The sequence below is a fragment of the Nerophis ophidion genome, linkage group LG08 (assembly GCF_033978795.1).
Source record: "Nerophis ophidion isolate RoL-2023_Sa linkage group LG08, RoL_Noph_v1.0, whole genome shotgun sequence".
Lineage (NCBI taxonomy): Eukaryota > Metazoa > Chordata > Actinopteri > Syngnathiformes > Syngnathidae > Nerophis > Nerophis ophidion.
In genome coordinates, this window is record NC_084618.1 from 36301127 (window position 1) to 36310320 (window position 9194).

Sequence of the window (9194 nt, forward strand, 5' to 3'; positions counted from 1 at the left end):
ACAGGACAACGATTTAAGAAAAAAATAAAATATTTTTTTTACAAAAGTAATATCAATAGCAATAAAGTAATGCAAATGAGGTGCAAACAACTACTGAACGTGGCTAGTCGCCTCACAACACACAATAACTTAAGTAAAAAAGAAAACACTAGTTATTAAACAGTTGTAAAAATGAACACAAAACAATAGAACTGAAAAATTATTATCGTTATTTTAGTGCAATAAAATACTTTACAGTTTACAACCAAGACATTAAGTCGCACTGGAAACGCACGCGTGTGTGTGTGCGTGTCCGAGTGAACCTCGGAGCGAATTATACTGATGTGTGTGCGCGAACGCACCAAGCGTCATGTTAATTGTATTTATTTTATTTTATTTTGGGTTGAAGATGAATTTTTAAACTGTAGTTAAATCTAGTTTGCGACCCATCACTAGGGAGGAGGGTGGAGGGGTGAGGAGCGCTGCGCAGCGCTCACATTTTTTTTTTAATCGGATTGATTCGCTTAATTTGGTGAAGTATCGACACCATCACGCCAGTATCGATCGAAACCGATACTCACTAAGTATCGATATTTTCGATACTTAGTATCGATACGCCCAGCCCTACAAGCTTTTAAAAGCAACACGAGTTGTGAATATCTTCTTTTTCATTTATGTAGATTAAACTACTGCGCATAAATTACTGTAGTGTACGGTTTTAGAAATATCAAATAATACTCGAGCACTTTGACTATTGATGTTGTTTTGCTCCTCGGGCATCAGAACACGTCCAATATTGGAGCTGCTCGGTCCAGTGTGGAGACCTACAAGCACTTCTAGATTGTGTGACGACCTTGTAGCTGCAGCCTGGCGACCTCATCTCATCTCACTTAAATTGATGGACGATTGCGTTTAACGTGCCTGACAACTGCCTGGCCGAAAAGCTTGCAGCTAAATGTGCTAAAAAAAAGCACAAACAAAAAGGCTGTCTTCTCTAATGACTTATTTTATACTCGTTTTCTCACCGTTCTGTCACTTAAAGGGGAAATGCACTTTTTTTTTTCAATGTCGCTGATTGTGCAAAATCATTATAAGAGACAAGAACGTTTGTTTTTTAATGATCCTTAAGATGATGAAAAGATGTAGCTAATAATAGTCACCCTCTATCATATATATATATATATATATATATATATATATATATATAATGTATATATATATATATATATATATATATATGAGTTTGTACCAAAAAGTTCTATTTTGGTTTCATCTGACCACATGACATTCTCCCAATCCTCTGCTGTATCATCCATGTATCCATTTTGGTATAAACTCAACTCGTCGTGTTTGGAGGAAGAAGAATACTGAGTTGCATGCCACGAACACCATACCTACTGAGATGCATGGGGGTGGAAACATCATGCTTTGGGGCTGTTTGTCTGCTAAGGGGACAGGACGATTGATCCGTGTTAAGGAAAGAATGAATGGGGCCATGTATCATGAGATTTTGAGGCAAAACCTCCTTCCATCAGTGAGAGCTTTGAATGGTTGACCAAATACTTATTTTCCACCATAATTAAGAAATAAATTCTTTAAAATTCCTACAATGTGAATTCCTGCATTTTTTTTTCATATTCTGTCTCTCACAGTTGAAGTGTACTATGATGAAAATTACAGACCTCTGTCATCATTTTAAGTGGGAGAACTTGCACAATCGGTGGCTGACTAAATACTTTTTTGCCCCACTGTATATCCATCCATCCATTTCTACCGCTTATTCCCTTTGGGGTCGCGGGGGGCGCTGGTGCCTATCTCAGCTACAATCGGGCGGAAGGCGGGATACACCCTGGACAATTCGGCATCTCACCGCAGAGCCAACACAGATAGACAGACAACATTCACACTCACATTCACACACTAGGGCCAATTTAGTGTTGCCAATCAACCTATCCCCAGGTGCATGTCTTTGGAGGTGGGAGGAAGCGGAGTACCCGGATATATATATATATAAATAAAAATCTGGTAACAGACTCATTCATAACAATATGTAATATGTCCAATATTAACAGTATTTTGGTCATTTTAATACATTACTGGAACTTCTTTCCTTAGCACAACAAATACAACTATTTTTGGACAAATGAGGATTCACAACATTATCTTTTTGAAGCTGAACATACGGAGAATGAACTGCTACATACAGAAGTGAGCACGAACATGGGTGAAACAATGGAGCAGATGGAAGCTGTGAGAGTGAGGTCGCCGTTACTTGTCGCTATAAGTGTGAAAATCCAAGGCAAGCTTTGCCGCCATAAATGGCATGCTTACCCAAATCAACTGGAAAAAAACCTCCCCAGCCAGTTGGACCAAAAAGACAACAGACACAGAAGTTAGCTCACTTCTTGCCATAGCATGCATTGCAAGACATGCCTTTGCAAGACAGTGTGTTACTACGCTAGAAAAAGAGTTCCCCCGCGTTCGCTCTTACAATAACAATGTTGCTACGGCTTGGTTATTATACAGCCTACGCAACGTAAATGAAGTATTGTTGGCGGTTCTTCCGATGCCTTTTTAAAGTGACTTACAGGCAGAAGGGATTGATCACATTACCTGTATTGCTTGCCACCTCCAACTAACCTATTATTACAAATTGGAATGCAAAAAAACAAAACTTTTGTCTTCTTGTATGTCCTTAGAATTGTGCATGGGTGCACAGCGGTATATAAGCCTCACCCACTAAGTTTTACGAAAAAAAAGGATCACATAAGCGACGTGCTGTCAGGGGAGGCAAGTGAGGCTGTGCCTCACCTGCCACCAGGCGGCTTAACCATGAGATGTTCCAAAACGAAGTAATAGAGTAAAATAAGTTTTAATATTTGTCTTTTGGTTTATGCTTTCTATTTTCATGGTCAAAAACGCGGAAATTCCATGTTTCCTGATCAAAACAATGTAGCATATGAAAAGTGAGGCAGACACAGGCGGTGGCTCCACGGCTACACAGAGTGTGTATTGGGCGTGCGCGCGAGGGGGAGCATGCTTGTTGCCACGTAGAAAATGCAGGTCTTGAGGCAGCAAGTACCTCTGCCTCACGGTAGGGTGCGATATATTGTCAACTTGCACTTCAATGCCTCAGCAGTACTCTGACTTGCCACACTGGGAGAAGTGGGGGCGCTCAAGCTAGCAGACACAGGTCTCCAGCGGAAGCCAGCATTTTTTTCTTTTCTTTTTTTTTTTAACTGTATTTAAAACAAACATGGCATTTTTATTAGAGTAAGACAGTGTTTGTGGGTGTTTTTTGTCAGATGCAAAAATATTGTTTAATTTCTTGGAATGAAATTGAATTAAATGAATGTTTCTGCCAATATGGAGGATTATATACTGTATCCAAGATTAAATACTTCTCTAAACTGGACTTTAAGACAAAATGAATGCAATCATACAAAGTACGATTTCAGGGAGGATAGCTATTGCTGCTTCAGATACAAACACATAAAGGTAAATTATACTCACAATACTTGATTTATTTTGTTAAAAGCAAATGGGACCAAAAAGTATTTAATGACAACCGACCTATTTATCATATCACAAATATCATTATGATAACGTTTTTATGAAAAGGAATAACTCCCTTTTTTTCCTGTAACTGTAATGTGCAACCTAAATCAACAATGACTAAAGCTGCACATGTTAATTTAAGTAAAAATAAAATTAAAAAAAGTATGTATATTAGCCGCACCGGACTATAAGCCGCAGATACAGTACATACTTTGTGAAATATTTTTAACAGAAATATTTTGTAAATATTTATTTCCAAACGGTGTCTGTAATGCGGCGGTAAAACGGCTGATCAAACCAAACAGATGTCATCGTCATGGACCCACAAGCTGCGCAAGCTAGCTCTCCAATCAACTTAACCAGACTCGATAACTACACGGAGACGTTTTGGTTAATTTACCGAGGATTTTTTTTTTTAACTGAAACAATAGCAAAAACAATGCTGTTGTAAGTTAATAGTACTAACACAGATACTCGTATAGGTGTTAGCAAATCAACAAACGCTAAGGGCTCGAGCTTGATTACATGATGATAGCACGTACAAATAAATATGCATGAAAACACTCCTGCTGACATCATCATGGGCCGGTTTTGTAAGTAAGAATTGTTTTATTTATAATGTAAAACTTTCAAACAATGCTTGGAGTGATGAATGAAGAATCTGTACAAGTAGGTACGCTATGGATGGCTAGAAGACGAACATGACACTCCAGTTGAAAAACATTTAAAAAAGCACTACCCGTAAAAGGAAAGACACCTGCAGTGATTAATAATATACATTCTAGGTGTGTTTTTTAAAGGCCTACTGAAATGATATTTTCTTATTTAAACGGGGATAGCAGGTCCATTCTATGTGTCATACTTGATCATTTCGCGATATTGCCATATTTTGGCTGAAAGGATTTAGGAGAGAACATCCACGATAAAGTTCGCAATTTTTGTTCGCTAACAGAAAAGCCCTGCCTTTACTGTAAGTCGCAGATGATGACGTCACATGTTTGATGGCTCCTCATATCCTCACATTATTTTTAATGGGAGCCTCCAACAAAAAGAGCTATTTGGACCGAGAAAACGACACTTTCCCCATTAATTTGAGCGAGGATGAAAGATTCGTGTTTGAGGATATTGATAGCGACGGACTAGAAAGAAAAAAAAAACGTGATTGCATTGGGACGGATTCCAATGTTTTTAGACACATTTACTAGGATAATTCTGGGAAATCCCTTATCTTTCTATTGTGTTGCTAGTGTTTTAGTGAATTTAATAGTACCAGATAGTCGGAGGTGTGTGTCCACTGGTGTCTTGACGCCAATGTCTCAGGGGAGTCGACGGCAGCTATTGACGGCACAAGCTCAGCTTTTCTCCGGTAAGAAGCGACTTTTTAACCACAATTTTCACACCGAAATCTGCTGGTTGACATTCCGTCGTGATTCATGTTCGCTTGACCGCGCTCTGATCCATAGTAAAGTTTCACCTCCAGGAATTTTAAATAAGGAATCACCGTGTGTTTGTGTGGCTAAAGGCTAAAGCTTCCCAACTCCATCTTTCTACTGTGACTTCTCCAATATTAATTGAACAAATTGCAAAAGATTCAGCAACACAAATCTCCAAAATACTGTGTAATTATGCGGTTGTAGTAGACGACTTTTAGCTGTGTGTGTGTGCAGCGCTCATATTTCCTAACAGTCCGTGACGTCTTGCATACACATCATCATTCCGCGACGTTTTCAACAAGAAACTCCCAGGAAATTTAAAATTGCAATTTAGTAAACTAAAAAGGCCGTATTGGCATGTGGTGCAATGTTAATATTTCATCATTGATATATAAACTATCAGACTGCATGGTGGGTAGTAGTGGGTTTCAGTAGGCCTTTAAATTTAAGTTTATTATGTGTAACCAAAGAAAAAACAGAAATTAGGCGCATAATTCCCCCCAAAAATGCATTCCCCTGTAATGCTGACAACATTGGCACTTATTTATGTCACAGTTCTGGAACAAAAAAAGCGATCTTCAGGAATAATCCACAAAATGGACACAGTAGGTATTGTAGCAGTGAGTTTTAGCACATTGTGGAACACCCACTTTTAGGTGTAAAATGTGGGCGGGCCTTCATCGGCCTGCTGACGTCACCGACACAATTTCATATTGCGTGAGAATCTCGTTATTTTCACAGAGTTTGAAGGAATGATCAAATATGTTGCAGGTTGTGGCAATGCAACTATGATGGGATGAGGGGAATACGAGGATAGTGTGGACATCTCCAGACCAAGCGAAAGGAATGTAATTAGCATGATTTAATGCATCTGACTTTTGGGATGGAAAACAAATGTAAAAGACTCAAACCTAATGCAATCCTCAAAAATCAAGAGCACCCTCGGGGGGGAAGAAGACTGAGTCAGAGAATGCGGGAAAGCGGGGAAAGAGGAGCAGCTATGGCGCTCAAAATCAAGAGAAAAAGAAGGTAAGTCGCTGGAATTCTTTTTTGCATCCTCTTTTACTGATGTTTTCTTCAAGATGCTTGAGGGAATGCTCAAACAGCACAAGGAAACACTAAGGTTGAGGAGCTGGAATATATATATTTTTTTCTCATGTTAATAATATCAGTTTTGAAGTAACCATGGACCTGGGCGACAAAAACATGTAACGAAATGGTCAAAAAATAGTTTTACATGCTTTTATCCACACTGTGCTTGCGGGGAAACTGGCTCCAGGCATAATGGGCGGGACATGGAAAAGGGGCGTTCTACACATTACTTAAAGGCCTACTGAAACCCACCACGCAGTCTGACCGTTTATATATCAATGATGAAATATTAACATTGCAACACATGCCAATACGGCCTTTTTAGTTTACTAAATTGCAATTTTAAATTTCCTGGGAGTTTCTTGTTGAAAACGCTGCGGAATGATGACGTGTACGCAAGACGTCACGGACTGTTAGGAAATATTAGCGCTGCCATATTTTTGCTGAAAGGATTTAGTAGAGAACATCGACGATAAAGTTCGCAACTTTCGGTGCTGATAAAAAAGCCTTGCCTTTACCGGAAGTCGCAGACGATGACGTCACATATTGAAGGCTCCTCATATATTCACATTGTTTTTAAGGGGAGCCTCCAGCAGCAAGAGCTATTCGGACCGAGAAAACGACAATTTCCCCATTAATTTGAGCGAGAATGAAAGATTCGTGGTTGATGATATTGATAGCGCAGGACTAGAAAAAAAAATAAATTAAAAATAAAGTAAAAAAAAAATGCAGATTGCTTTAGGAATGGATTCATATGTTTTTAGACACATTTACTAGGATAATTCCGGGAAATCCCTTATCTTTCTATTGTGTTGCTAGTGTTTTAGTGAGTTTAATAGTACCTGATAGTAGGAGGGGTGTGTCCACGGGTGTCTTGACGCCAGTCTCTGAGGGAAGTCGACAGCAGCTGCATGGACGGCACAAGCTCAGCTGATATCCCGTAAGAGGCGACTTTTTACCACAATTTTCTCACAGAAACATGCCGGTTAACAAGTGGTCGGGAACCATGTTCGCTTGACTGCTCTGATCCATAGTAAAGCTTCACCTCCGGGAATTTTAAACAAGGAAACACCGGGTGTTTGTGTGGCTAAAGGCTAAAGCTTCCCAACTCCATTGTAGCAATGCTTGTGCTTGGGTTTTGCAATCATCAGTCCTTTTCGGGTTTGTCCATGCACCCTGTGTTCCTCCCGATGCGTCTCTTCCGCGTTCCTCCCCTGTCAAGGTCTCCCGCGCTCCTAATAAAGGGACAGGTGATTAGATAACTCGTTCCAGCTGAGATTATCCACTCACCTGTCAGCTGCTTCATGGCCAATCGCTGCACACACCCCGTCCCCAGGGAACGCGCGGACCACGCCCCTTGCCACATCCATCTTTCTACTTTGACTTCTTCATTATTAATTGAACAAATTGCAAACGATTCAGCAACACGGATGTCCAGGATAGTGTTTAATTGCGCGATGAAAAGAGACAACTTTAAGCCGCAAATGGTGCTACGCTAATATTTCCTGACAGTCCGTGACGTCACCCGCACGCGTCATCATTCCGTGACGTTTTCAACAAGAAAAAACGCGAGAAATTTAAAATTGCAATTTAGTAAACTAAACCGGCCGTATTGGCATGTGTTGCAATGTTAATATTTCATCATTGATATATAAACTATCAGACTGCGTGGTCGGTAGTAGTGGGTTTCAGTAGGCCTTTAAGTTTAACTTTTTGCGAGAGCCTCGTCAGTTATTGGCCAAATGTTGTTTCCTTGTCTCGCCTATCTCATACGTGTGTGTGTGTGTGTGTGTGTGCGTGTGTGTGTGCGTGTGCGCATGTGTGTGTGTGCGTGCATGTTTGTGTGTGTGTGTGTGTGTGCGTGCGTGCGTGCGTGCGTGCGTGCGTGTGTGTGTGCGTGCGTGCGTGCGTGCGTGCGTGCGTGTGTGTGTGTGTGTGTGTGTGAAACATATATCTGCCTCTGCTCCTCCAATGAACAAAAGGCAGTTTGGTAGGTTGATCAAGAGGATGCTTGCAAATATTCAGACTACCTAAAGCTACAAACCTGTAAAACCCATTATACCTATTATGTCTTATTTAAAAAATGTATGTAACGTGTTTGTATACACATTAAAAAGTAGGTATTTTTGCCTACTGTTAGACGAATAGGCTTTCATAGAGTCGCAGTGCTTTTTTTAAAATGAGCTGTGGCTGCAAAAGAAGCCACCATGGGGCCAAAGAAAGTTACAAGTGTTACATAGTCACGTAGTTTAACAGTACGTGAGTTGTGTGGTCCTCTGCTGCCCTGTGTTTTAAAATTTTTATTTTTATTTACGGTTTTAATTGGTTTCACCCTTAAAATCGTTTTTAAATATATTTATTTTATATTGATTTTATTTGTATTTATTTTTTTTCTTTTATTCAGTCAATGGTGGAACTCAGGATAGTATTTGAATGTTGTTTTTAATATTGTTGTGCAGCACTTTGGAAACATTTTGTTGTTCAAATGTGCTATATAAATAAAGTGGATTGGATTGGATTGGATTGGATTGGATTAGCATATTGATGAAGAAGGCAAGAAACACTTTTGAATAATAAACTTGTAGCAATTTCACTTCTCATCCATGGTTGTACTTCAATATCTGAAAAAAAGGGGTTTGTGTCAATTATTTGTGCGTGTAGAACTGACTAATTGGATTTGCAGTATTTCTGACAAAAAAACTGCTGCACATTCTGATTCGGTCTTTGAAAACCGATATAGCACTGTAGATGTATAAATATAAAGTATACGGACAAAAGTAATGGGGCAATCATTGATTGGATCAATCAGACATTTTGGGAACACTTTGGGGAATACCCTCTTCTATTAGACATGCTTAGAGAAGTTTGGTGTGGAAGAACCACAACAGGTCTAACGGAATCCACCCATCCATCTTTTTTACGGCTTGTCCCTCTCTGGGTTGCGAGGGCGACTGCATTTCGGCGGAAGGCGGTTTACACCCTGGACGAGTCGCCACCTCATCGCAGGGCCAACACAGATAGACAGACAACATTCACACTCACATTCACACACTAGGGACCATTTAGTGTTGCCAATCAACCTATCCCCAGGTGCATGTCTTTGGAGGTGGGAGGAAGCCGGAGTACCCGGTG

General features: G+C 40.0%; 1 pseudogene; it reads left to right on the forward strand.

Annotated features, from left to right (window-relative positions):
- Positions 1 to 2199: 2199 nt before the first annotated feature.
- The window catches only part of LOC133558432 (chloride channel protein 1-like), a 45928-nt pseudogene continuing 38933 nt past the window's right edge, over positions 2200 to 9194 (forward strand).